This window comes from Rattus norvegicus, chromosome 18 (assembly GCF_036323735.1).
Source record: "Rattus norvegicus strain BN/NHsdMcwi chromosome 18, GRCr8, whole genome shotgun sequence".
NCBI lineage: Eukaryota > Metazoa > Chordata > Mammalia > Rodentia > Muridae > Rattus > Rattus norvegicus.
In genome coordinates this window covers 62457566-62484234 of record NC_086036.1, presented here as the reverse complement: position 1 = coordinate 62484234, position 26669 = coordinate 62457566, and the positions used below count along the sequence as shown (strand labels likewise).

General features: G+C 43.3%; 1 long non-coding RNA gene across 5 annotated transcripts; it reads left to right on the top strand.

The window, feature by feature from the left end:
• The first annotated feature begins 15951 nt into the window (after nucleotides 1–15951).
• LOC120098209 (uncharacterized) lies at nucleotides 15952–26296 on the top strand. 5 transcript variants are annotated; one of them, XR_010059872.1, is made up of 5 exons: nucleotides 15990–17152; nucleotides 17285–22596; nucleotides 24256–24425; nucleotides 24887–25097; nucleotides 25535–26296. It is a non-coding gene; the product is annotated as an uncharacterized LOC120098209 (long non-coding RNA). The 5 variants fall into 5 exon arrangements; XR_005496303.2 differs by having other exon boundaries at nucleotides 24256–25097; XR_010059870.1 differs by having other exon boundaries at nucleotides 15984–17152; nucleotides 17285–25097.
• The last annotated feature ends 373 nt before the right edge of the window (nucleotides 26297–26669 follow it).

Here is a 26669-nt window from a genome sequence, read left to right as displayed (position 1 = left end):
TAGAAGAAAAGAACCATGAAAGCGAAGGAAGCAGCCCGGGAGCTTGCAGTGAAGCACAGGCTTGACTTGCTTCTGGAAGTGTTCCTCCTCTCCTCCAGTTCTTTCCTGGTAAGAATGACAGAATGTCAGAGACACCTTGGCAAGGTTAGGAGTGACTGGCAGGTTGACCGATGGTCCCTTCAATTTACCTTAAAGGGCAACCGTGTCAAAAAAAAAAAAAAGAAAAAAGAAAAAAGAAAAAAAACAACTGAAAAATAACTTCTCGAAATGTTTATATTAAGAAGTTAGGAAATTTTAAGATAGTCACAGGGCACACTTACTGACGTCTGGTCCCCCCCTCCTTTTTTAACAAAAGGAGTGAACAGTGAAATGCTTTCTATTTTTATGTTTTTATCCAAAACTTTCATATTAAATATGCAACTTACCTTTCTTAAATTAAGTCAAATGTACTGACGACCTTAGCCCTGCATGCCAATGTTGATAAAGGTAGCTTTAAAGGTTTTCTTAAAGCACCAAAGTGTAGATGTAGGGATTGTTTAATTTGATTATTTTCTTTAAAGAGATTTAAGATAATTTCTTAGTTAAGGTTACTATTGCTGTGATGAAACACCACGACCAAAGCAATCTGGGGAGGAAAGGGTTTGTTTGACTTACACTTCCAGATCACTGTTCACCATTGAAGCAATTCAAGGCAAAAACCCAAACAGAGCAGCAACCTGGAGACAGGAGCTGATGCAGAGGTCATGGAGGGCATTGACTTATTCCCTAGGTCTTATTCAGTTTGCCTTCTTAAAGAACCCAGGACTACCAGCCCAGGGATGACAATACCCACAATGGGCTGGACCTTCCCATCAGTCACTGTGCTGGATAGTTTTATGTCAACTTGACACAAGCTAAAGTCATCAGAGAGGAAAGAACTTCAATTAAGAAAATGTTTCCATAAGATTTGACTGAGGCTGGAGAGATGGCTCAGTGGTTAAGAGCACTGGCTGCTCTTCCAGAGGTCCTGAGTTCAATTCCCAGCAACCACATGGTGACTCACAACCATCTGTAATGGGATCTGATGCCCTCTTCTGGTGTGTCTGAAGACAGCTATAGTGAAGTCATATATATTAAATAATATTTAAAAGATTTGACATATGCAAGACTGTGGAGCATTTTCTTAATCCATGATTGATGGGGGAGGGCTCAGCCCATTGTGGGTGGTGCTATTCCTGGTTGTTGATCCTAGGTTCTGTAAGAAGGCAGGCTGAGCAAGCCAGCAAGCAACATTCCTCCATGGCCTCTGCATCAGCTCCTGCCTCCAGGTTCCTGCCCTGCTTTGAGTTCCTGTGCGGGCTTCCTTGATGATGAACAGTGTGATATGGCTGTGTAAGCCAAAAGAGCTCTTTCCTCCCCAACTTGCTTTTTGGTCACGGTGTTTCATCAGAGCACCAGAAACCCTGGCTAAGGTAATCACTAATAAAGAAAGTTCCTACAGGCTCACCTCCGGCCAGGTCTGATGGAGACATCTCAGCTGGAAGTTTCCTCCTCTCAGATGACTCTAACTTGTGACAAGTTGACGTAAAACACATCAGTACAGATGAACTTCCTAAAATGGATCCAAAGATAAGCCTCCAACATGACTCTGTACGGCAGGTGCCTTCTAGGGACTGCATTCTTACTCTTCCAATCTGCGTTATCAATTAAGCTAATGAACACCTCATCAACCCTATGAGATCACAGCACTCAAGAAAGCTAGAAACATCTACTCTCCCATCATGAAGCCCTTTCTGGTCCTCTCAGGAAGCCATCCTAGACAAAGAACAGCCTGGGCACGCTCTGTGAGGGAACCACTACTTACAGCCTCTGACAGCAGAAGAAGAAAATAAGGAAGATGGGAGAGCCCATGGACAAGGAGATTCCCTGCTCTCTGGGAGGGCTCAGCATCCCTGATCCAAGTAATTGCCTAAAGATACAGCCCAAAAGTAATTCTCATTTGGCTACAGCATTACTCAGTATCATACTGACAGGAACTAGCATGTGACAGCTGCCCATCACATGATACAGTGCATTTCTTGAGAGTTTTGGGGGAGATTCTAGAAGGAGAGCACAGTTGCTCTTTACTGATGACAGAATGGCCTTCCCCTACCAGCAAAGGTTGTCTTCACCAACTGAGCAATCCATTTTAGGAAGAAGATGCACAAGGAATGGCGGAGGAAGGGCACAGCCACCGGTCATCTAGAGCAGACAAATTAACCATAGTGATCAATGGTATGATAGACAACTGCCTTCAGATCCTCCTTAAATCCCAATGTGCATTTGTGGAAAAACACATGCCCTAGGCGATGCTATTGGGCATTCATTATTGAAAATGTTAGCCCAGAGGATATAAATTCTAATATTATTTCTGTAAACAATGGTAGGAGTACACTTAGTAGATACTATTTTCCAGAGCTTCTTGCCTGGCAACAGGAAGTAGCATGTCATGTCACCTAAAGCATAATAATTAGACTTAACGCACTTGACGTTACGCACAGTAACACGAAGGATTCTACGTCTTGTGACATATCCATACATTTCCTGTGGTAAAGACTGTATTTTCAAAACAAACCTTGGGCCAGCGTGGTGATGCCCTTACTGTCCAGCATGGGAGGTAGAGGCAGTAGGATCACAACCAGTCAACCTGTGTCACATAGTGAGATTCTGTCTCAAAAATAGAAGTGCTTTAGCGTAGGAAGCACACCTCAGTTGGTAAAGTGCTTCTATACAAGCAAGGGAGTTCAACCTCCAGAACTCATTTGAAAAATTCTGGGCATGCTGTTGCCTGCTTATATTTCCAGCCCTGAGGAAGCATAGACCCGTGGGGCCTGGAGTCTTCCAGACCAGCCAGCTTATTCTGTCAGTGGATTCCAAGCCAAGTGACAAGCCCTATCTCAAAAAAGAGCCTGTCTCAATAAGAGGGAAGGTAACTGAGGAACACCCAGTGTTAACTTCTGGCCTCTCTGTTGCAGTGAATATTATTCAGGGGTTTTTTAACCCCACTTTGATGATATGGTCCCCAGATAAAAGACACAAAAACCTTTAGAGTTATAATATAAGCCTTAGAGCATTAGAGTACAGCAGGTATCAGCCCTTCATGCTATTTCATCTATTTCTCTGTCTAACCATGAGATAATAACCCTTGCCATTTTCTACCTGGCTGCTCCTACTCCCAAAATGTCAGCTTTCGGATCCTTGCGTTCATGATCCATCTACCCCATGGCTACTTCTTCCCTTCTTTTCTCTTCTCCTTCCTCATGGCCTGAGACACCAAGCCTGGGACTCCATCCCGTTTCTTCCTCTCAGCCCAGGCGGTAGGCATCTTTATTAACAATCAGGGATAACTTGGGGAGCAAGGAATACACAACAAAAGCTGGTATATGTGAGGATCTCCTCATCTGAGAACAACCAGATCTTGGGGTATAGAATTAAGCATTTGAATACAAGCATCACCAGACCAACCCTATATACCTCCACATACACAGGTACCACCACCATTCGCCACTACCACCCCAGACTCAAAATGTTTCCAGCCAGTCTTGTAACACCTACTGAAGTATTATTTGATATTTCTTAACTCCAGTGCAAATGTACATTACAGTTTAGTCTGGTACTCCCTTGATATCCTGTTAGTTACAAAGTGTTCCCTCCTCAAATGTTTTGGGGAAATGTTGCCATGGATGACATTCTAGCTTAGAGAGGGAGGGAGGGAAGAAGAAAGGGAGGGAGGGAGGGAGGGAGGGAGGAAGGGAGGGAGGGAGCACTACTGCTGTGGTTTGGAGAGAGCTAAAATATTCAATTCACTCTTCCAAACACTTTACACTACTCCCTGGTTCCGCTTTTAGTCTCTGCTGCCGTCGTCAACCACCTGCGCTCGCTCGCTCGCTCGGTGAACAATGGCCAATGTCTGTCCTCATTAAGGAAGAAGCAGGGAGACAGGATACCCGGGAAGCAATCACAGCAGACGTGAACCAGCTGGTGTGGACACCCTGTGCTGCCATTGCTCTGGGCCACAAATTGGCTCCTGTGGAACATAGCTCTCTGTAATGGTGCCCTCAAGGAGGACAAGACTGATGAGCAGGGTGATAGAGACTGGATATAAATGTAAGGAGATAAAATATTCAGGATTTTATAGATAAAGGGAGTGCTCTGAAGGAACTTGAAAAGGTATAAGTTTTCTGTCAAAGATCTGAGAAAAATTGTTTGGAATCACTGTGGAATGGGGCACACTGGCAAGATCTCAGATCTAAGAGCCAATTTGAGAGAAATTATGTATTAAAACCAAAGATCGCTTTTTGTTTGTTGTCTCTGAGAAAGAAGACTTTTTGGGATAAGAAATCTACATTCTGGCAAAATGATTCACAGTGACTCTTATGATGATCAATCATAAATTCATGTATTCCTGGGAGAAAGAGTGATGTTATCCTGAGCTGGGAAGCAGATGACGTAGAATGAGGGGTACCACTCTAATCCCTGAGTTTCTCCTTTATACATGGCAAGCTCTGTGTCCACCAGAACTGGAACAGGCTGCCCAGCAGCAATCCCACAACCCACTCAGCCCGAGGCCCCTCCCCACTGCATGCCCTCACACACTCTGGAATGCATAAGCACGTGAATGAAGCATGAGTTCTCCAGGCGATGAATGCAGCTTGCCAGGAGCTAGGGCAGGGTATGAACTTGAGTGATGCTTACCCTGAGGAATCAGTAGTTCCAATATCACCATATATCATCACAAATATGTCTGTGCATGTTAAAAATGAAATAAACACTACAGAGACCTGAAATGTAATATTTACATGAGACTTAAGTTTACCTTATACTTAGTGCTCAATGTTTCCATATTGTCTTAAATTCAATGATAATTATACATATTTTATACCATAAAAGAAAAACCTATTGAAGAGCATTTCCTTTGCAAATGCTTCGAAAATATCCCTGTCATTCCCTTTAATTTGGCTCAAAAAGCTGTGTATGCACTGACTACAAAATAAGCAGGCAGTTTCTACAATTTTTACAGGTACCTTTACAGATATGTTCTAAATTCTCCTCTCGTCCTTTTGAATAATAAATAAGTTTATTATGCTCTCAGATCAAGTCAGAACTCTCAGCTTTACACAATTTGTCTGGATCAACAATGGTCTGAGTCGCTTCATTAGCTATCGCTGGTGAACAAATTACCCCCAAACTTACACAGCTTAAAACAACAAACATGTATTATCTTACTTTCTGTGAATCAAGAATTAGGGCAACATTGAGCAGCATGGTTCCAGGTATTTCTTGAAGTAGCAGTTAAGCTGTAGTCAAGAGTTGTGATTTTATTGGAAGGCTCTGCAGAGACCGAGTAAGGATCTATTCCATGCATGTGGTTGTTGGTTGGCCTAGATGCTCGACCATTTGGTTTCTCCATACTGTAAGCTCCCTTACAGTATGGCAGCTGACTTTCCCCTACCACAGGCAATCCAGGGAAGAGCATCCAAGTTGAAGGAAGACACTTTTTTTTTTGTTGTTGTTTTTTGGTCTAACCTTAGAGGTGATGCCCTGTCACTGCTGCCATATTGAATGAGTTGGGGATCTAAAACCCATCCTTCATTGGCAAGGCAGAGGACAACAGCCAGCCTCAAAGGTCAGGAGCCAAGATTGCTAGAAGCCATTTTAGAGGAACCTGGTACAAGTACTGTTTTAGCAGTTAATATGTTACAAAGTCAGAAGAACTGAGCCAAAATATGTCCTCGAGAAATTAAGTCAGACAAGAAAAATCCCAATTATAGAGAAATAAGTAAAATTACACAAGCATCATCTCTTCTGAAAAAAATAATTTTTATCTTTTTATATTAATTATTCTAAAGAGTATTATCTAATACTAGCAAAGGATAGAATTTCTGAAGGAAATGCTTGTGTTTGTAGGATTTACATGTTGCAATGGGAGATTGCGTGATTCTTACCTATTTTCCTTTAATATAGCTGAAATTGGGTCTCAAATGAACAAACACATCAGAGCAAGCTTCTGAGAAAGAAGGAAGTTAGGAAAAAGCTAGGGGTGGATAAGAATAAAATGCAGTTCGATGGCAAATTTGCGTTAAATCATTATGATCCAATAGGGCTCAGAAAGTAAGTGTGTCTTGGAAACGTATTTGGATTGTTTTTTAAGCACTAGACCCTATTTGTCAGTGGTGGAACATTGCAGAAAAAGCTATATTCACTGTTGCTACATGTACCAACCCAAGGAGTGCTTCTTACAGACCTCTATTCACATTATTTTATTTTCAGAAAAAAAATTCTCAGGATGAAACTGTATGAAGCAAGGTTGAACTTTATTAAGAAAAAACTTTTATTATAAATTCAGTATAGGAGTGTCAAAAGAGACAGAGACTTAGGGGAAAAGGCAATTACACAGCAAATATGATACTGGGCTTCTCAAGATACAATTTCATTTAAGTGTCTTAGCAATAGCTATACATAAGAGATTGGTGGTGTTTAAAGTTATATTTGTTTCCATCTGCTGCAAGAGAATGTTTCTCTGATAATCGCTGACAGCACACTAATAAGTCACTGATAACATAGGCAATAAGAATCACAATAAACAAATCAGACCTCATAAAACTTAAAAGCATCTGTATTGCTAAGACCACCATCCTTTGGACAAAGTGGTAGCCTATGCAATGCGAAAAGACAATTTTACCAATTGCATATTGAATAGCTAATGTCTAAACTATATAAAGAACAATGACAAAATACTAGTCATAAAGAAAAATGATTAAAATGTGGTACAGAACTAAAGAGTTCTCAAAAGATAATACACTAATGCACAAGAAACACTTAAAGAATTGTCCAACATCCTTAGTCATTAGGGAAAATCAAATCAAAAACTCCTTTGACATTAAACAAATAACACCTCATACTGACTAGGATGTAAGGAACAGGGGAACACTTATTCATTTCTGCTGGGAATACAAACTTATACAGTTATGGAAACCATGGAGAGGTAGTTCCTCGGGAAGCTGGGAATAGATAGGAATAGTTGGGAATTCCAGACCCAACTATACCCATCTTGGGCACATAACCAGAGATCTCTGTATTCCACTACAGAGATTCTTTCTCATCCATGTTCATTGATGTTCTATTCATAATAGCCAAAGCCTAGACATCCATCAACTCATGAATGGATAATGAAAGTGTAGTACACTTACACATTAAGATGTTTAGCTATTAAGAAAAATAGAGTTATTGAATTTGCAGGTAAATAGACAGAGCTAGGAACAATCATCCCAAGTGAGGTAACCCAGACCCCCCAAAAAACTATGATATGTATGATCTGTCAGTATTAGTTTTTAAACCTTCAATGTATATGCTATTATTCATATAACCTTGGGATTTAGGTCTATAGTGACAGACTAGGGGAGAGAAGAGGATACTCCAAGAAAAGGAAAATAGAATATCTAGTTATGGAGAGATGAGCGGTGGAGAGACTAGAACAGGAGAATCAAATGGTGAACAGGATTAAAGAGGCTGGTAAGAAAGGGAATACAGGGAGATTGTCTCAAAGGTGATTTCAGAGGTCATGAGAAAACCTACTTTTGGGTTTTAAGATTCTTAAAACATGTACCTGTATGGAAGAAGTCTAAATGGAATCACCAAAGAATGGGGTGGCAATGCCCCTGCTAGATATCACTCACCAAGTGAAAGGTCCAGGCTGGGAATGGATTACATCACTAAATGAGCCTCAGGGAAACCCCTAAACAACGCAGGCCATTGCCAAGGCTGGTGGTTGCTCCCCACAAGCTAATGCTAAGCCTTATTGCAATAGACAATACTGACATATCTTATTGCACACAAAAAACTCAAGATGTTGCTTAACCAGAGCCTTCACCTCCACTGACTAGTGTTCATGGTACTGAAGGGTACTCTGTGTGCTACCAGAGGAGAAAAGCAAACATGAACCCAGGTACAAACCCTGTGATCTACAATGGTGCACTGCCTGTAAGATACGCTGAGGCACTAGTGGCACAAATGCAGGAGTAACCAACCACTCTGATTGGTTTAATGCCCACTCCAAGAGATGAAACCAATTCCAATACTCCTCTGGTGGCTAAGAACCTGAAACTAGATAGGCCACCTACCTACAGGAAAACCAAATGCTACTGTTCTGCTAAAGGAGCACAATAAATGGAATAACATTCTATCATATCTGTAGATCAGCCATCCTATTGCAATAAAAGGGAACTAAGGTGGAGCCCCACAGATGCACAACTCCCAAGAGAGACTTTGGAGCACCCAGTCTTCCTCAAACCACCTCCCTCAGAGCTCAGGGAGCTGTGTGGAAGAGGGGGCCGAAAGAATGTTGAGAGCCAGAGTGTGAATGGCATTCCATCCCAGACACAATGAGACTGAGGCACATAGGATCTCACAGAGATTGTGGCACTATACCTAGGGGCCGCACAGGTTCGAGCCAGATGGGCTTCCAGCACTTAGAGGTAAACAGGATCTCCCATTCCTAAACAAGAACCTTCCTCCTAGTAACAACTGTTTCCAAAAGAAAAATTAGCTTTCTCTAGTGGAGCCTTCCTGGGTTTATAAACCACTCTTCAGGGCAGGTCCCATGCCCAGCAGTAAATGGCAACACAAAACAAACTCAATGGTGATTTCGTAGATTTTTAAAGTCTCGTGTTGCTTTGTTTGAACCTTTTTGTTAACCTTTCTGGGCCTTTTGCTTGTTTATTGTGGTTTTTGATTTGTGTGTGTGTGTGTGTGTGTGTGTGTGTGTGTGTGTCTGTCTGTCTGTCTGTCTGTCTGTCTGTCTGTCTGTCTGTCTACAGGCCACCCTGTAACCCTGACAAACCATTGAAATAAAGAGATGAAAATTATGGGTGAGGTCAGAGCAGGAGGGAAAATTTTTTAATCGAGTTATGAATGTTGGAGTTTGAAAAATTACTGCCTGTATAGAACTAGATCTCAATAAACAAATGCAAGCCAGAGAGTGAGATCTGGAAATCATAAATGCACTTAGGAAATACAGTAACCCCCTCCTTTTTGTTTGCATGAATATATCTTAAGATCCCCAGACGATGCCTAAATCTACAGGCTGTTCCACCAATTTCTACACCTATCATGTTTTCTCTCCTATGGAAGCCTACAATTAAGATTGATTTATAAATTAGACGTAGAGAGTGACAATATTATTAATAAAATAACCATTATAATACCATATCACCTAGTTAACTTCAGCTGTCAAATTAACACAGCCAAGAGTTGTCTGAGAGAGTCTTAAATGGGAACTGGTTTGATCAAATTAGCCTGTAAATCATTTTCTTGATTACTGATTATTGTAGGAGGGACCAGCCCACCGTTATCAGAATCATCCCCAGGCAGGTGGGCCTGAGACTACCTAAAAATTTTAGCTGAGCAAGCCAGAAAGAGCAAGCCAGTACGTAGCTTTCCTCAATAGTTTTGCCCGTGGGTCCTTTTCAATGAAAGACTAACCCACTGGGTGCAGCAAACCCTCTTCTCCTCAGCTTGCTTTTTCCCGATGTTTCATCACAGTAACTGAAGATATCATAAATATAATATACTACGATAAATTTATGTTAATTTGGTCTCTCTGTTTCTTACAAAGAATCATCGCTTGCAAAGAAACACCGTTAGTCAATGACTGTCTGACAACCATGGCATCTACTGAGGGATTAACTGGTAGGCACCGCTTACAACATGGATGCAATGAATAACAGGAAGATTCCTAACTGGGTCAAATGGAACTGATCATTATATTTTTACCTACTTGGGACTCAAAACTTAAAATTCACGATTATTTTTAGAATTTTCTGTTTAATTCTTTTGGAGCTACAGACACGATCTCTGATGAACAAAGATTTTAAAACATTGAGTAAAATAGATGCAAGCTGAGTACAAAAATCCATCAAAAATGTTATCTACCATGGCCAAGTTGGCTTTACCCCTGGGGAAAAGAATGGTTTGACTTATGAAAATCAATAAATGTAACAAACCACATAAACAGAATTAAAGATAAATATATCCTATGATCTCCTCAATAGATGCAGAAAAAGCCTTTGACAAAATCCAACAAGCCTTAATGTTTACAATCCCAGAGGGATCAGGACTAGATATAACTTTCTCAATATAATAAAAGCTATATATGAAAAAATCCAGAACCATCATAATAAATGAAGAAAAACCTGAATGGATCCCCCTGAAATCTGGACTTCCAAAGGGCTTTCCACCTTCCTCATTCCTTTTCAGTGTTGTGCTCAAAGAACTAGCTGCAGTGAAAAGGCAGAAAAGGGAATTAAAGGGATACGAATGAGAAAAGAAGTCAAATTGTCTTTATTTGCACACGACTCTACCTTAGAGATTTTAAAAAACTTTACCACAAATTTTTAGAAACAATAAACTGAATCAACCTGTATTCTGTTGGATGCAGAATCAACTTGCACAAATCAATAGTTTTTCTTCTTTTATTGGATTTTTTATTTATATTTTAAGTTTTATCCCTTTTCCCAGCTCAGCACCCTAAATCTGCCCTCAACTTTAGTTAGTGTCTAATCTCCTGCCTGCTAGCCCAAACCCAGTCAGGGAAACGGCCAATGGTCACTCCACCCTAGATCTCACATGGGCTGGTGGTTATTTCTCCCTCCAAAGCACAGCCAATCTTTTTCTCTTCCCTTGCATCTGCTAACCTGCCTGTGGAAAAACTGGAAGTCCCGCCTTTTCTGCCCAGTTCATTGACTGCTAGCATCTTTATTGATCGATCAAGAACCAATTGGGAACAGGACCTTTAAGGTTCACATGCAGACTCCCGATCAGAGCGCCAGAATCACTCCCTACATCGATGCACAAATGAACTCACAGAGACTGTAATAGCATGCCCAGGATTTGTACATAATCCCAGAACAGAAAGTGACAGTCCTGCCCCATCTAAAAAGCCATTCACCATTGATAGCTGCTAGGAGAAGTAAAGTTGAGTTTTTCTCCAATGCTGTGACACTGTGTATATCAGCCACACTCCAGAGCAGGTCTCATGCTCAAGATTAATAGGCCAGTACAAAACAGATTCCATGTTTTTTGTGTGTGCTTTTGTTGTTTTGTTTTGTCTTGTGTTGTGTTGGTAGGGTCTGGATTTCATTGTATTTGACGGGGTACCCTCATGATGGGAGGAAAGTATCTGGAGGAGAAGCAAAATATATTGTGTGAAAAAATTTTAAATACAAAATATGTTTTTAGAAAGACTAGCACCCAAAGGGGCATGGGCACATGATATAGGCTAGAACTATGCTCAAAAGCCTTTCTTCCACATGAGATAGGCCAGATTTCAGAGACAAGTTAAAATGTACGGCATTCATTTCCCTGGCTTTTCCTCCCATAAAGCTCGTCACATGGTTAGAGAGTTCTCTTGCTACATATTCTCTGTAAGAGAGGGGAGTCAAGCATGAGGAACCCCCTTTGCTTCCAACTCCACCACATTCTTCACCCATTTCTTTCTGGGATGCTACTGCAGTCTGTCATAAACCATCCTGAAGGTATATATACAGACATCCTCACCATGATAGGGATGGCACAGTGCTCAGGCATAAGTGGATTCTGTGTCATAACATACAAACCTCAGCTTGAGCACACACCTTTTCATTTCTTGTTATGTAGGAAGATGGTGCAGGCATAGTTTGAAATGTGTTCCTACCAATTGGTTTATTGCTTATAGTGTGGGGCTTTCTAGAAGCTAATCCTGCATGTTCAAGGATCTAAATTGTGGGTTTAAACACAAAAGGAGAAAATTTGATTTCTTCAAAGAAAAATATCATAGAGTTTCTTCTAAAGTAAAAAAAAAATCCCACAAAGTGTCTAATAAATATGATAATGTATCTGTCCATTATAATGGAATGCATATTTTGACAAAGGCAGTGGCAAGTACAGCCAGAAGTACTATTCAAGTTCCTGAAAAACCGCAAGATTAATGGTGCTGGGGAATCAGAACTAAAGTACAACAAATTAATAATCTTCACATGTCAGCTTTTAAGCTTCTTCAGATAAGACAGAAACAAAAGCCCTATGTCAGAACTGATTAGGAACCAACTTCTCTTGCAAGCCTCAACTTGAGTATTCAGGCTAAGTGAGATTGTTGGTTTGTTCTTAAAAGTTTCCAGAGACAGTTCCTTGCAATAGTGAATGGGATAGATTCTTGTAATGGTGTCTTATATGTAGTGGCAAATGCAAGTGTTGTGCCAGAAAGAAAATAAACATAGAAATACATCGATTAGATGCCCACTGGGATCACCAACACCTGCCTTTGATGGGCACATCGAGTAAGCAATACATAAAACCAGGAGCTGCTTCTCTGTATTTCCACAGTGTTAAGGACTTTTACAAGGATAGTCAGAGTCTGTAGTTCCCAAGGTCACATAGGAAGGCTGCTTATAATAATCATCCTTGTTCTTAAAACATACAGAATTATCAAGATTGGTATGGGAGGGGATCTCTAAAACTATTCTATGACCTCAAAATCAACAAAGGATTTTCCTAAGAGGGGTTGGCTTTTTCCTTTCCTTTCTTTGAGGTTATAGTTCTGAGGTTAAAGGAATGTACATTCTTGGGGTGGCTTCAATAATATGTATGTATATATATAACTGGAGTAGTCCCTCCCCTGTTGCTATAGTGAAAACTAAAACCAGTATGTGTGCTCTCAGATCACAGGAAGACCCCTTGGTTTCCTTCAGTCTCGTTGTGATCCAGTGACCGGAGACCCCCAGCAATATCACCTACCTAAAATAAACCATGTGACTTTAGACAGGGGATCGAGGCTCTTCCCGAAGGCCAAAGTTTTTGCTTTGATTGCACTGAAATTTTACATTTGTTCAACAATTATCTGCCTCTGTCTGGCTTCTGAGACTCACGGTGGCAGCAGCTGGAAGGGTCTTTGAAGGTCATTAGGATCAACAGGAGATTTTAGGTACCTATGGTAAGTGAAGGACAGGAGTACAAGTCAATCCATAGATGTTATCTAGCGCCAGGGCTTTTCTTCCTAGCAATACGTTACTGGTTGCCTTTCTGTCTGGAGTCACAGATACTGCCAGTCAGCCAGCAATACTTTTAAGGAATACAGAAAAGGAAATATTCCACAATGGTTAATACGATGCTGAATTCTGTGACCAAAAGTAGCCCTTTCGAGAAGTCTGGAGTGTTCAATTAAGTTTCGTGTACTGCTCTCTCCCTTAGACAAGAATTCATTAGTCTGGAGAGACAGAGTAGAAAGCCAATTAGTATTTTTTTTTCATAAAGCATAATCACAGAGAATTAGGAGGGTTATTGTTCAAGGATACCAGAGCATCGTCATTTAAAATACAGCTCATCCCTCAATAGCAAAAAGAATTTGCATGGCATCTTCTGATGCCAGGTGCTGGAAATGGTTCAAGGTCTCCATCTTGTGACTCTGCTAATAACAGTGCTCCTTATTTTGATGGTCACAACCCCTCACTCTCCCTTCTCCTAGATCACCAGGCCCAGGTCAGTTTTTTCTCACAGTTTGGGTGGTTTTATTTATGTTTGAGCCTTTGGCTCAGCTACGGAGATACTTCTTGATGGGGATTCAAACAATATAGACAATGTTTTTATTAAGGCATGATGGACAGGAGAGAACCTGCTTACAATCCATCTTTTCAGCACAGATATACTGACCCTCTAGAGACCTTGGGCTGCTGCCACACAGTCAAAGTGTTGTTCTAACCAGTGAGGGAGAGGTGTGGCTCTGAGAGGCACTGTGTTCTTCACAGAAGTGTGGCCACAACTGCCACTTGCAATGACTCCCACCCAGTCAGCAGTGAGGTGGGTTTCTGGAAGCCCTCTTCAAGTGGAAGAAAATTAATTTTAGACCTCAGTAAATATATCATAGGAGCCCATTAGTAGTCAGTAAAACTAGTATATCTGAGGAGCTAAGTGAAAAGCCCTGAGAGTGCAGGCAGAGAGGCTGAGACACTGGATGTGAGGATGTGCCAGAACATGAGAAAGAAATGGTGGCGAGTGTGAGAGAATGAAGGCACCCCTGCTGGATTCACACAAAGAAACCCTAATTTCCAAAGTGACTGTATTTATAAATAGGACGTGCGGGTAGATCATTAAGCTTAAAATGAGGTCAGATGGGTGACAGGAGAACCAATGGTCTAGTTTCTGGGTTGAAGGATAGAAATGACCCATAGATATTAGAACCTTCCGTGTTTCAGACCAGTAAGCAATTGTGAAATGAATTGCGCAGGACTTAGATAAGAACAATCTGAAATTTTCTTTGATTTTTAGCTCAGAAATTTGAACAAAATTCTAAAAATGTAGGCACCAGACTCTAACTCAAACAAAATACATGTGATGCTAATTTCACTCAGCTGGGGTGTTCCGAAGCATCATCTCCCTTTCAAAATGCAAGGAAAGCAGCAGCAGACCTGGAAACAGGTGATGCCCCCATCACAGCCCTCCCTCACCTGTGCATCCATACACCTGATCGCTCACTACCAAATCATTTCACATATTGAAGTTATCAAAGGTAACTGTTGGCTGCTTATATGAGGTCATTATCCTGATGATATCATAGTGCATTTAGGAGGTGTCCTAGTTAGGGTTTTACTGCTCTGAGCAGACACCATGTCCAAGGCAACTCTTATAAGGACAACATTTAATTGGGGGCTGGCTTACAGTTTCAGAGGTTCCGTCCATTATCATCAAGGCAGGAACATGACAGCATCCAGGCAGGCATGGTGCAGGAGGAGCTGAGAATTCTACATTTTCATCTAAAGGCTGCTAGTGGAAGACTTACTTCCAGACAGCTAGGGTGAGGGTTTTAAGCCCATGCCCATAATGATACACCTACTCCAACAAGGCCACACCTACTTCAACAAGGCCACACCTACTCTAACAAGGCCACAACTACTCAAACAAGGCCACACCTCCTAATAGTGCTACTCTCTGGGCCAAGCATATATAAATCATCACAGGAGGATAGACTTTGCCTTAAAATCATTGGTTTCTTTAAAAATGACAGGATTCTAATCTATCAATCTCATCACTTACAATTAATTGTTTTCCAACCTCAAGGTAAAATTTAAATTATTTACGCATCTGCCTCATGGACAATAGATCGCTGTAGGCTTAGAAAGACACAGATGTGGATGGATTCCCCATAGAGGCTTTTACAGGCTCCTTTGCAGACCCTGGTGCTACAGAGAAGCTCTCTTCCCTCTTTCAGTCCTTCCTGTTAGCCACTTGGGAGGTGCCGGCAGCATTTAGCTATTTTCTTTTAAAACCGACCTGTACTCAGGCAGGGAGGATTACATTAGCTCATTCTTGGGAGCTAATTCTGATTCCAGGGTCATCTTACCTTTAAGGAGGCAAAGTCACTGAAGTCTTGAAAGCTTAAATGTGCTTTTAAACTGTTTCATTGGTACTCTCACTCTCAACCAGATATGTTAAGAAAACTCATGTGTGTGTGTGTGTGTGTGTGTGTGTGTGTGTGTATCTCAGAAATAATATTGAAACATATCAAAAGATGTATATCCCCTATTCAGCCAGGATCACTTTACTGTCCCAAAAAGAACTGAGGTCTAGAAGTATGAAAACATGCCTAGTGTGTTAGCTGCAGCTTTTGACTTACAACACAGCATGAAGACACAGCCATGCTACAACCTTCAAAAAGGAGACCGTGGTTAAAGAACTATATATACTCCCTGGCCAAGCTGCAACAGCTATGTGGGACCGTTAACTGATTCAAACCCTTCCTGCCTATTCCTGACCAGGAAATGTACCACCTCCTCCTGGACGGTCCCTCTAGTGCCTCCTTGCTGATCAGGCTTATGACAGGAAAAGGCTCTCCTTTTTTTTTTTTTTTTTTTTTGGGTTCTTTTTTTCGGAGCTGGGGATCGAACCCAGGGCCTTGCGCTTCCTAGGTAAGCGCTCTAACACTGAGCTAAATCCCCAGCCCCGGAAAAGGCTCTCCTTAAACAAGTGGCCACCAGGCTGGCATCTGCCTCTCTGGGGCATCATAGTCCCTCCAAACCTCTATTGGCTATAATTCTGTGGACCGTTAACGGCATATTGGGGCGCTTTGGCAGGATGGCCCTCTGATGTGGTTGCACCAAGCCTACTCTGCCCTTCACTAGATCAGTTCCACATTTGAACTGACCTTTTGCCTTGACCTAAAGGCACGGGTGGCAGCCAGGAGGACCGACAATGTAAAGCCTGGTAAAATCATTTTGTCTTTCTCCCTGAGGCAACCACAGTCGGATTCAATTAGCTTTCACGAGATGGTGACTGGGTTAGACAACCATCTGCCCCAGGACAGGCAACTCTCCTCCTTACCCTTATTCCCCTTCATAATTAAGCCTCAAAGCACCCCGCCTCTTCCCCAGTGGTGGGAGACACCATTGCTTTCTCCAACTCGAACAAGCTCGGATATGGCATCTTGATACAACACCCCGATAAAGAGGAAGCCGCCCAGGTACTGCCTAACTCTGGCTCAGTCCAGCTGGGAGAGATAAGGCAATAATAAAGAAGCTTGAGCTGTGCCAAGACGAGACTGCTTTTTTCTGAGAGCCAATACGCAGTTCGGGCTGCCGGTGTAGTACCCTTCTCCCAGACTGAAGAGTGCCTGAACCCCTTCTATCTGACAATGACCATGCTCCAGAAGCTTCTACAGCAAAGACCCCATCCTTGGTACATTTCTCACACTAGGTCACATTCGGGGATCCCTGGTGCCTTGGCTCTCGGTGACTCATCGAATCTCATGGACCTTGTGATTATGATTGCCGATCTAGAACTCCTGGAGCAGGCCCTGGCGCTGCACCAACAACTTCACCTGTCCCCGCAGAGCCTTTGCAAACTTGTCTCAGAGCTCTCAATGTCTTCGTAAAATATCTAGCTCGTTTCAGTGCCACGTGTGCGCCTCTGATGCCCTTGAGCCCCCTCGATCGGGCGGGGGAGTGGATCCTAGAGGCCTATTACACAGTACCATACGGCAGACTGACATTACTCACTATCCTCCATTTGGGAACCTTCACTTTGTGCACGTAATACTGGATACCTGCTCTTCTTACGTCTGTGCTCTGACACTTGCCGGAGAAAAAGCCTCCCGTGTGAAGCCAGCCCTCAAGTAAGCCATGCGAGTAATGGGAGTGCCTTGGGCCCTAAAAACGGGTAACAGCCCTGCCTACTCTAAACAACTTGCCGATCTCCTGACCTCCTGGAAATTAATCATACCTTTGGCATTTCCTGCAATTCACAGGGACAGACCACTGTGGAAAGGAACAAATCTCAAATAGCCCTGCCGGTGAAGGTCACGTCATCTAAGGCTAAGCAAGACCCGCATTTGGCCTTGGTGCAAGTGATCTTCCGCAAGAATTTTCTTTCTTTCGATAAGGGACCTCGCCGCTCGGAAACACTCCTCTCCCCCTGGTTAGATAGAGAGATCCTCTTGCCTCACAATGGCAATCACCACCGCCAGCCCTCCTGACACGGGAGCAAGGTCCGTGTTTTTCTCTAGGGATCCACAACGCAGATACGGGTGCCCGTGAGGGATGTGCGAGCAACCACCGAGGCATGGACGCTGGGGGAGTCTGACTCTTCTCGTTCTGCTCCGGTATTGCTGAGGAGTTGTGGGCCCTTGTGCCTTTGCCATCGTTGTTATTGCCTATTAACTCAGGTTCCCCTGCATACCCTGCGCTTTTTACAACTAATGCCACCCTGGGACTCCCATTCATGGACCCATAGACGCAACTCAGACAATTACCGGTACTTGGCCTGTTACTACCACCATTTGCTTCATGATAGATAGCAAGGGGCCCCTGTATCCTACTTAGGAGCTTCAGGACTGGGGACTTTCATGCCAATAAAGCTTCAGGAAAGATGATGGAGATAGAGACGCTTCCCCCACCATCCGGCCCTATGCCGACCCTGACTTCTCCCTACCTCAGCGGGGTAATCGCCGCCTTACCGCCCCTCGCTGTTCCCCTGCAAGCAGAATGCCCACCATAGTCAAACTCTCAATCCTGTGGGAACATTGTCTAATTGACCCCCCTCTCTCCCGGCCCAGGACTATGGGGTACATACATATTGCTAACATCAACGATCTCAAATTGACCCCTATACCTTAGGACTACAGTGCTTCTTCCTACAGTCCAAGGACCAGCCCCATCTCCATAGAACATCCGCCCAGACTCTATACGATACCTTTTTGAGGAACCAGGACCTTTGTGGGGCTCTTGGCTGTATCAACCTGAGCCCCTTAAGGGGTGGTAGCATCTTTAATCAGACTTTTACTGATCTAGCTGTCGATGGTAAGAATTTAAAGATAGTTACAGCCTCCAGGATTAATTGGGCCCCCTCCCCACGTGCGTTCTCCCTCCACACTTCTTTCTTCTCGAAAATGCTTCTGACATGCAAGAAGTGCTGAACTGTTCTAACACGCCATGCCATCGGATGACCTGCTGGTCCCACCACACCAAACTGGCCATCCTCCTACATAAACCTGCTGTGAGATAGATGCCAGTGGCAAATGCAACTCCTTTCTATGCTATCACTCTGATGTCTAAAACTAACCTGCAACCCCTAAGGTGGGTCAAATATGATTTTGGCATTACTGCAGCCATCATTACTGCCATCCTGGCGGCTGTAGCAGGGGCAACTACAGCAGCAGTGGCCTTGACAGAAACTGTGATAACAGAGTTAATCAACATCTTTACTGGGCCATCCACATTTTGCTACAACAGGCTGTTATCAGAAGAACTAGAGATGGTGCAGGATTTGTCTCTTCTTGCATGTGACCATAGCTTTAGGTCCTGCTGCTTGATTCAATACCAGGTACCTAATTCCACCTCAGAGAGGCTGAAGTTGGCCCATTACATCAAGGGGACATGGTCCACCAAGTTCCTCAATTATTCCATACTCCTCAGAGAACAAATACGTAAGTTAAACTCTACCAGACCCCCAGCTATGTCCTTTGAAGTGAGTGCTATCACTAAAGTATAAGACAACCTTAAAAGGCTCTTAGATTCCTCTTGGATGGTCACTTACGCTATGTTAGGGGTGTTCTGTTGTTAGTAATCACTCTCTTCAAGTGTCTTATGCTGCATATGTCATGCCAACACTCCATCAATAAGATCTGCTCCAAGTGCTGCCCTGAACCATGCCCACCCCCCAAGGATATACAGGCCTGATTCTCGGAGAAACACCTCCCAATAGACCAACGTACTTCACCAGGGCATGCTCTCCAGGGAGACTAGCCTTCCAGAGCCAGTAGTCAATGATGGGTAAGACCCCAATAGCCCGGGGCAACCTAAAACAGGCACAGTTCCCTATGCTGGTTGCCCCTTGAGGTGGGGTCAATGAGGTCAGTGCACAGAACTCTGGCTTCACTTGTAGAGAGCGGCGCGGCGAAACAAAGATGGCGCTGACATCCAGCCTTGTCTGGATGTCGACAACTTACTGCGCATGTGCAGGCTTGTCCCATTGCTAGGGTGGCCATACGATAATGAGATGTAGGGCGCCCTCCAGTGGTGAACAACGGTACTGCACATGTGCGGTTTTTGCACCAGGTGTCAGTTGACCGTTAATATGCTAATGGGGGGCGGTACCATGCTAATGGGGTGATTCATTCTCCGCCAATCCCTGGAGGACAAGTAGTGGGGTGATCCATGCCTCACCAGTCCCTGAGAGATAATTAGCATACTGTTGTGTATATAAGTCGAGCGACTTTGCTGCTTGGGGTCCCTGTTCAAGAGAGCTATAACACAGTAAAGGCTAGTTCGCAGAAGAATCCTGTTGCCACGCATCGTTCTTACTAGCGGGACATTAGGCGCGTGACAAGTGGTGCCGAAACCCGGAAACCAACATCGCCGGTGCCGAGGGGACCCTTCAGTGTGCTGAAGAGGATTCAGAACTGCGAAAAGGTAAATTAAAAGGTAAGCTTCGAGAGGCATGCCCCTTTTTGGAAGAGAGCATGTCAGAAACGGAGCAGAGTGAGAAATTAGGCTTCCGAGAGGCATGCCCCTTTTTGGATTTAAGAGAGCATGTCAGAAACGGAGCAGAGTGAGAAATTAGGAGCACGCAAAAAGAAAAAGGTTACTAAAACAAAAGTGAAAGAGATACAAAGGCGGAAGAAAGGCAGCCGGAGGAAAAAATAGGTATGCCCCGGAGGACTAAGTACAAGTCATCCAGAGAGGATACTTTGTATCCATTAAAAGAATTAGAAGCCTTAGAACTGGCTGGCAGTGACTCTGAGCAAGAGTTGTCAGAGTCGGAGGAGGAGGAATTAGAGGAAGAGGCAGCCATATATGAGGAAGAAAGATATGGGCCTAGGTGGAGAGCCACTGTGAAGAAACCTAAAGTTATGGATCTTTTGTGGGCAAGGCTGGTAATTTTGTTTCTTTTTTTCTTTGTGTGGGATAGAGAAGCCACAGACGGCAAGCTTAAGCCCGGACCAAAACCTCTTTGGCAAATGGTCCCTGCCTGCTTAGAGGATAAACAATGTGAGGAAGCCGTTAGAGCCGTTAGGACAGGTCAGAGGGTCCTTGCAGAGCAACAAAGTATGTCAGAGGGAGAAAAGGTCTCCAAAGAAAAAAAGAAAAGAAAAGGAGATAAAAGGAACAGAGAGAAGGCAGAGATAAAAAATGGGGTCAGTGCAGCTTTTGTTGTGGCTCAAGTTGAGGCTATTGCTAGGTATGTGATTAGGCTCTGGAAACCTCACAGAGTCATAATGATCAGATTTGATAGAGGTAGACCGCCTGAAAATTTATTCAGGAGAATCAAACAAAAAGATAAACTTGAGTGTGCCTACTTGGATTCCTGGTCTCAAGGAGATTTAGCAAGTGACAAGGTGCTTCTCTTAAAAAAGCAGTTTCAATCGGCCCTTGGAGCCTTGCACCTGTAGCTAAGATATGTGTAGCCACTTCAATTTTGTTTTCTGATTGGTTTTAAATGTATAAATATTCTCTACATGCCTTGGTTATGGACTATTGGCTTTTAAGTTATTGGATATGGTTTAAAAAATGTAACATTGATAACAGAAAGTTGACATAAAACTGGTAAATTTGGATGGAGTCGTTCTAGACAACATGTGGCATGAGCCAATCTAGGGAAACAGGCCTAAATTGGGATGCCTTTGCTACAATTTTTTACTGAACACCCAGTGATCTTTCCTAAGAGCACTGCCTCAGAGCCTTTGTCTGGAGTGTTAGATATTTATACAGATGGCTCCAAGACAGGTGTAGGTGCCTATATGGTTGATTCTCAAGAACCAGTATTAATTCAATACAGTCCAGGTACCCCCCAAATTACAGAATGTAAAATTGTATTGGAAGTTTTTAAAAGATTTCATGATTCTTTTAATTTAATTTCTGACTCTGCTTATGTAGTTAATGCTGTGCGCTCACTTGAAATTGCAGGGCCAATTCTGTCGACTAGTACTGAATGTCAAATTCTTTTAGAATTACAAAATTTGATTTGGGCCAGAAAAAATAAATTTTTTCATACAGCATATTCGAGCCCATACTAATTTGCCTGGTCCCATGACCAGTAATAACACCCTTGTGGATGCTAGTACTCGTAGAGAGTTTATTTTTCATGCCACTCCGGTTGATGTCACTAGAGGATTTCATCAAAAGTTTCATGTACCTGCCTTTACTCTTCAACAAAAATTTTAAATCTCTAGAGCTGTAGCTCATGATGTGGTGTTAAGTTGCCAGAATTGTGTTCAATTTCACCACCCTCCTCATGTGGGGATTAACCCTTGTGGTCTGATCCCACTAAAACTTTGGCAGATGGATGTCACACACATATCTCAATTTGAAAATTTAAAATATGCTCATGTTTCTGTTGATACCTGTTCCGGTATTATACACGCTACTCTGATGACTGGTGAAAAGGCTCGTAATGCCATTAGCCATTGCTTAGAGGCATGGGCAGCCTGGGGAAAGCCTGATAGTCTCAAGACAGACAACAGGCCTGCCTACACTGCTAAGTCTTTTCAGGCATTTTGCCAGACAATGCAGGTCAAACATACTACAGGATTGCCATACAATCCCCAAGGTCAAGGAATTGTGGAAAGGGTACATCGTACCTTAAAAGAGCTTATAAAAAAACAAAAAGAGGGGCTGGGGATTTAGCTCAGTGGTAGAGCGCTTACCTAGGAAGCGCAAGGCCCTGGGTTCAGTCCCCAGCTCCGAAAAAAAGAACCAAAAAAAAAAAAAAAACAAAACCAAAAACAAAAAGAGGGAATTGCCAGCAGCCGAACACCAAAAGAACAACTTTCTTTAGCTCTTTTTACTCTAAATTTCTTAATTTTGGATGCGCATGGCCACTCTGCTGCGGATCGCCATGCTGCTACTACACCTATAACTAATGCAGAAGTAAAGTGGAAGAATGTCTTAACTGATGAATGGCGTGGCCCAGATCCCGTGATTTCGAGATCTAGGGGAGCTGTTTGTGTTTTTCCGCAGAATCAAGAAAATCCAATCTGGGTACCTGAGCACTTGACTCGAAAATTACCTTCTGCTCTTCCTGAAGATGAGACTACAAACCCTACTAGTACTACTGGGAATGGTAATGCTGATGCAGATTGCTGTCCTCAACAGCACTAGGCTGGACCCCATCACAATTGAAGACTTTACCTCATGGATTACCAATGCTTTCTCCTTTTTTAAGGAGTGGGCGGGCATGTTTGCCTGGGGAGCTATTGTCCTCCTGGGATGCGGAGTAGGTCTCTGGCTTATTGGCCGTTTAAAAAGAGAACATGCCAGACACAAAGTGGTTGTTTACCAGGCTATGACCACCATTAAAAAGGGTGCTTCTCCCAACATATGGCTGGCCTCTTTGAAAGATCAAGAGTTCGCTCTAAATCATTTTTGTCACAGTCATGTGGAGTCATTGTATCTAGGGACGGGCAACTTTCCTCGAGCTCGGACCAACCCAAGACACAGGGCCCGGTGGAGATAGGGTAATTCTATGACGGGTAAGGCCGAGTTTGGATGAGAACGACCTAAGACAGGAGCAATGACAAGATTGACGTGACACCCAGATCTAGACCAGTCATTTTATTAAACAAAAAAGGGGGAGATATAGAGAGCGGCGCAGCGAAACAAAGATGGCGCCGACATCCAGCCTTGTCTGGATGTCGACAACTTACTGCGCATGTGCAGGCTTGTCCCATTGCTAGGGCGGCCATACGATAATGAGATGTAGGGCGCCCTCCAGTGGTGAACAACGGTACTGCACATGTGCGGTTTTTGCACCAGGTGTCAGTTGACCGTTAATATGCTAATGGGGGGCGGTACCATGCTAATGGGGTGATTCATTCTCCGCCAATCCCTGGAGGACAAGTAGTGGGGTGATCCATGCCCCACCAGTCCCTGAGAGATAATTAGCATACTGTTGTGTATATAAGTCAAGCGACTTTGCTGCTTGGGGTCCCTGTTCAAGAGAGCTGTAACACAGTAAAGGCTTGTTGGCAGAAGAATCCTGTTGCCACGCGTCGTTCTTACTGGCGGGACATTAGGCACGCGACATTCACTGAGTTGCCAACTTCTAAACTAAAAAGGGTAGATATATAGGGGGACTGAGTGTGTTCTGACTAGCAGCCGTCAATGGCCCACACACTCGCAGCAGCCTAACTAACCCTGGAACCTACCTGACAACCAGAGAAGAGTAAAGACAACATTTGAGGGCTAGGGTAACAAAATACCAGCCTCAGAGTGGAGAGATGGCTCAGTGGTTAAGAGCATGGGTTGCTTATCCAGTGATTGGACTTGAGTTCAATCCCCAGCACCCAGATGGTGGCTCATTACCAGCTGTAACTGTAGCCCTAGGGGAAATCCAATGTCCTCTTGTACAGTATACAAACATAATGCAGGTAAAACACCCCTACCCATAAAAAAAATTTAAAAAGAAAGAAAGAACACCCTTTTTTAATAGGGCAAGAACAGGTTTAAAGAATGTGCTTGAGTTTTCTCTTCCTGAGTGAGATACTGTCAGAGGAGAACTGTAGCAGAAACGGATCCGTGGTATTTTTCAGAGGAGAAAGAGCCTAAGACAGCCCTCCCTGGGCCACAAACTTCCTGAGCATCTCTCTTCCTGTAATTCAGAAGGTGAAGGTGATGTGCCTCCCATGGGATCGCCTCCGGGGATGTCCCACTGAGAGTCGAGAATGGGATGCAGCGCTATCTTACTTGCAAGCTAATAGGTTCTATTGTTCCCGTTTCACAGATACTGGAAGAAAATACCAGTCTCCCAGGACAGACAAGAAATGCAGCTTGTGAATCACAGCCACAGCAGAAGGCTGGATACCAGCATGCCTTGTGCTGCCAGCATTCCTGAGGGAGACCGGAAGAGCGGTGATGACTGCACTCCCTAACCAAGCCAACGTTTTTCATAAGGTGCCGAAAAAATGGCCTGCTCTTTACTTCACCGGGTACCAGTCTCCATTGTGCGCCTGTTTCCATTACAAACTAAACCTTCCAGCATTAGACAACAAATGGTTCCCTGCATGCAAAGCATAATACGGAAATACCTGAGCCCTGTCGGGAAGTCTCTCTCCCAACTGAGTGAAATGAGACGTTAGTTGAGTAAAGCAAACTAAGGTCACAACCTAGTCTAGGACACTAATTACTTCATTCAGGCACTAATTACTTCATTCAGTCAGGTTTACTGGGATCCACAGCGTGGCTAAGAGCAGGCAGAGGGACCTGGTTTAAGACCTTGAAACAGTCACTGCTCATGCGCGGCTGTGAGGTCAAAGGTTTATATGCAGATGAGATAGCTCTACCTAAGTGGACCGTGTATCCCCACAGACGCCTCAGAGATAGCTGTGATCTCTCTGAACCTGAGTGTCTTCCAGATGACGGGAGCAGAAACAAGAGGGAGATTTGCCCGGCAGGAATTAAACCCCTAACTGCCTGTTAGTAGTTCTGCCTGAAGTAACACTGGCTATTTGGACTTCTTACGTGGAAGGAGAGCTCGATCATCGCCTCTAAACCGGATGCTTAATGGCACTGCAGCACAGCTCTGCCAGTGCTTCAGTAGGAATTGCGATCTTAGAACAAAATGAGGTAAGTGACAGGAAGTGACCAGTCCATGACTGTAGTGTGTAAAATTTGGCCCAGTGCCTACGAGTTAGGTTTTCTCTTCGCTATTTCGCCTGTCACAGCAACAGGATTTTTTTTAGTATATATGATCATCATTAGGTTTGAGAATGATATTTTAGGAGAGCAGTGAGAGGAATCAGCAGGAAAGGCATGCCACCATGCCTGATGATGTAAATTCCATCCTTAGAACCCACAGAGTAGAAACGGAAAACCAACTCCCATAAGCTGTTCTCTGACTTCCGCACCCGCTGGGGTGCGTGCATACAGCCAAGTTTGAAGGTCGAGGTGTGCTAAGACATTGGAACACTGTCAGATGTTCCCAGATTTTTCCCATGTGAACCTCTGGAGTTTGGAGAGGCAACGCCTATGAATTAACATCCGTTCTCTGGGTTTTCACACAGTAATGCCTGCTGAGAGGCAGTAATGGAGCCAAGCCTCTCGGACGTGGGATGCATTCAATGCCTGAGAGGACGGGCGGCTGAGCAGAAGTTATGATAACCATGCTGACGAATGTCTTGGGTTATTTTTGCCTGCGTGTTGCCATGGTAACGAAGGAAGAGCAAGTAGGCTATAAAATCATTGATGTTTCCCCGGTAAAGACTTTCTGAAACTTTCTATTTGTTATCATGGATACCCAGTTTACCTCCTGAACATTTTCTAAACATCTGTCTCTTCGTGTTAGGATTTTATGATTCCTTCCTCAAATTTCAGGGAACATATCACCTATAAAGGGCAAAATTGTTTTTATGGTTCCACGGACTGAGTGTACTCAAAAGTTTTAAAAATATGTTATGACACAAAAGAAGGAAAATGTGGTACATCCAGATTATGAAGTTTTGCTCAGATTCCATAGTGGACAAATTTGTAATATTTTAAATAAAGCCTGAATAGTCCTGACCCTTCTGGACCAGAAAAAATATTAAGTAAATTTTACAAAAGAGAGAGAGAGAGAGAGAGAGAGAGAGAGAGAGAGAGAGAGAGAGAGAGAGAGATCACTACCCACACCAATGATTCTGCCCATGTTGTGTCCATTGTAAACCAGTGTTGATCCAGTGGCTTCATCAACTGCACCTTTTTTTTTTAAATATCACTAAATGATAATGATAGCCAATCATTTTATACATTCAAAATGTTTATTAATAAAGGAAAAACAGAAAAGGCTAGAGCTAGAGTGTGTGCAATATCTGATGTTTTATTTTTAGCTAAAGAAACGAGGATATATAGATTCTATGTATATTTTAAGAAGACATTTGAGAGTTCAAAAGACTTTTCTTTTCATTGAAAAAGGTTTTCTATTTTTCCTTGACAGTTTCATACACATATATGATGTGTTCTGACTGCTTCTCCCTACCCTCGCTCATCTCCTTCCCATCCCTACCAACCCTCCCACCCCGTCATCTCTCCCTGTCCCTTTAATGCCTTTGGGTTTTGTCTTGTGACCCATTCAGCTTAACCAGGGCCATCATTATGACCACAGGGTTGGAACTCTCCATTGGAGCCTGGTGTGGTCACCAGTGAATACACAACCGCAGGCGG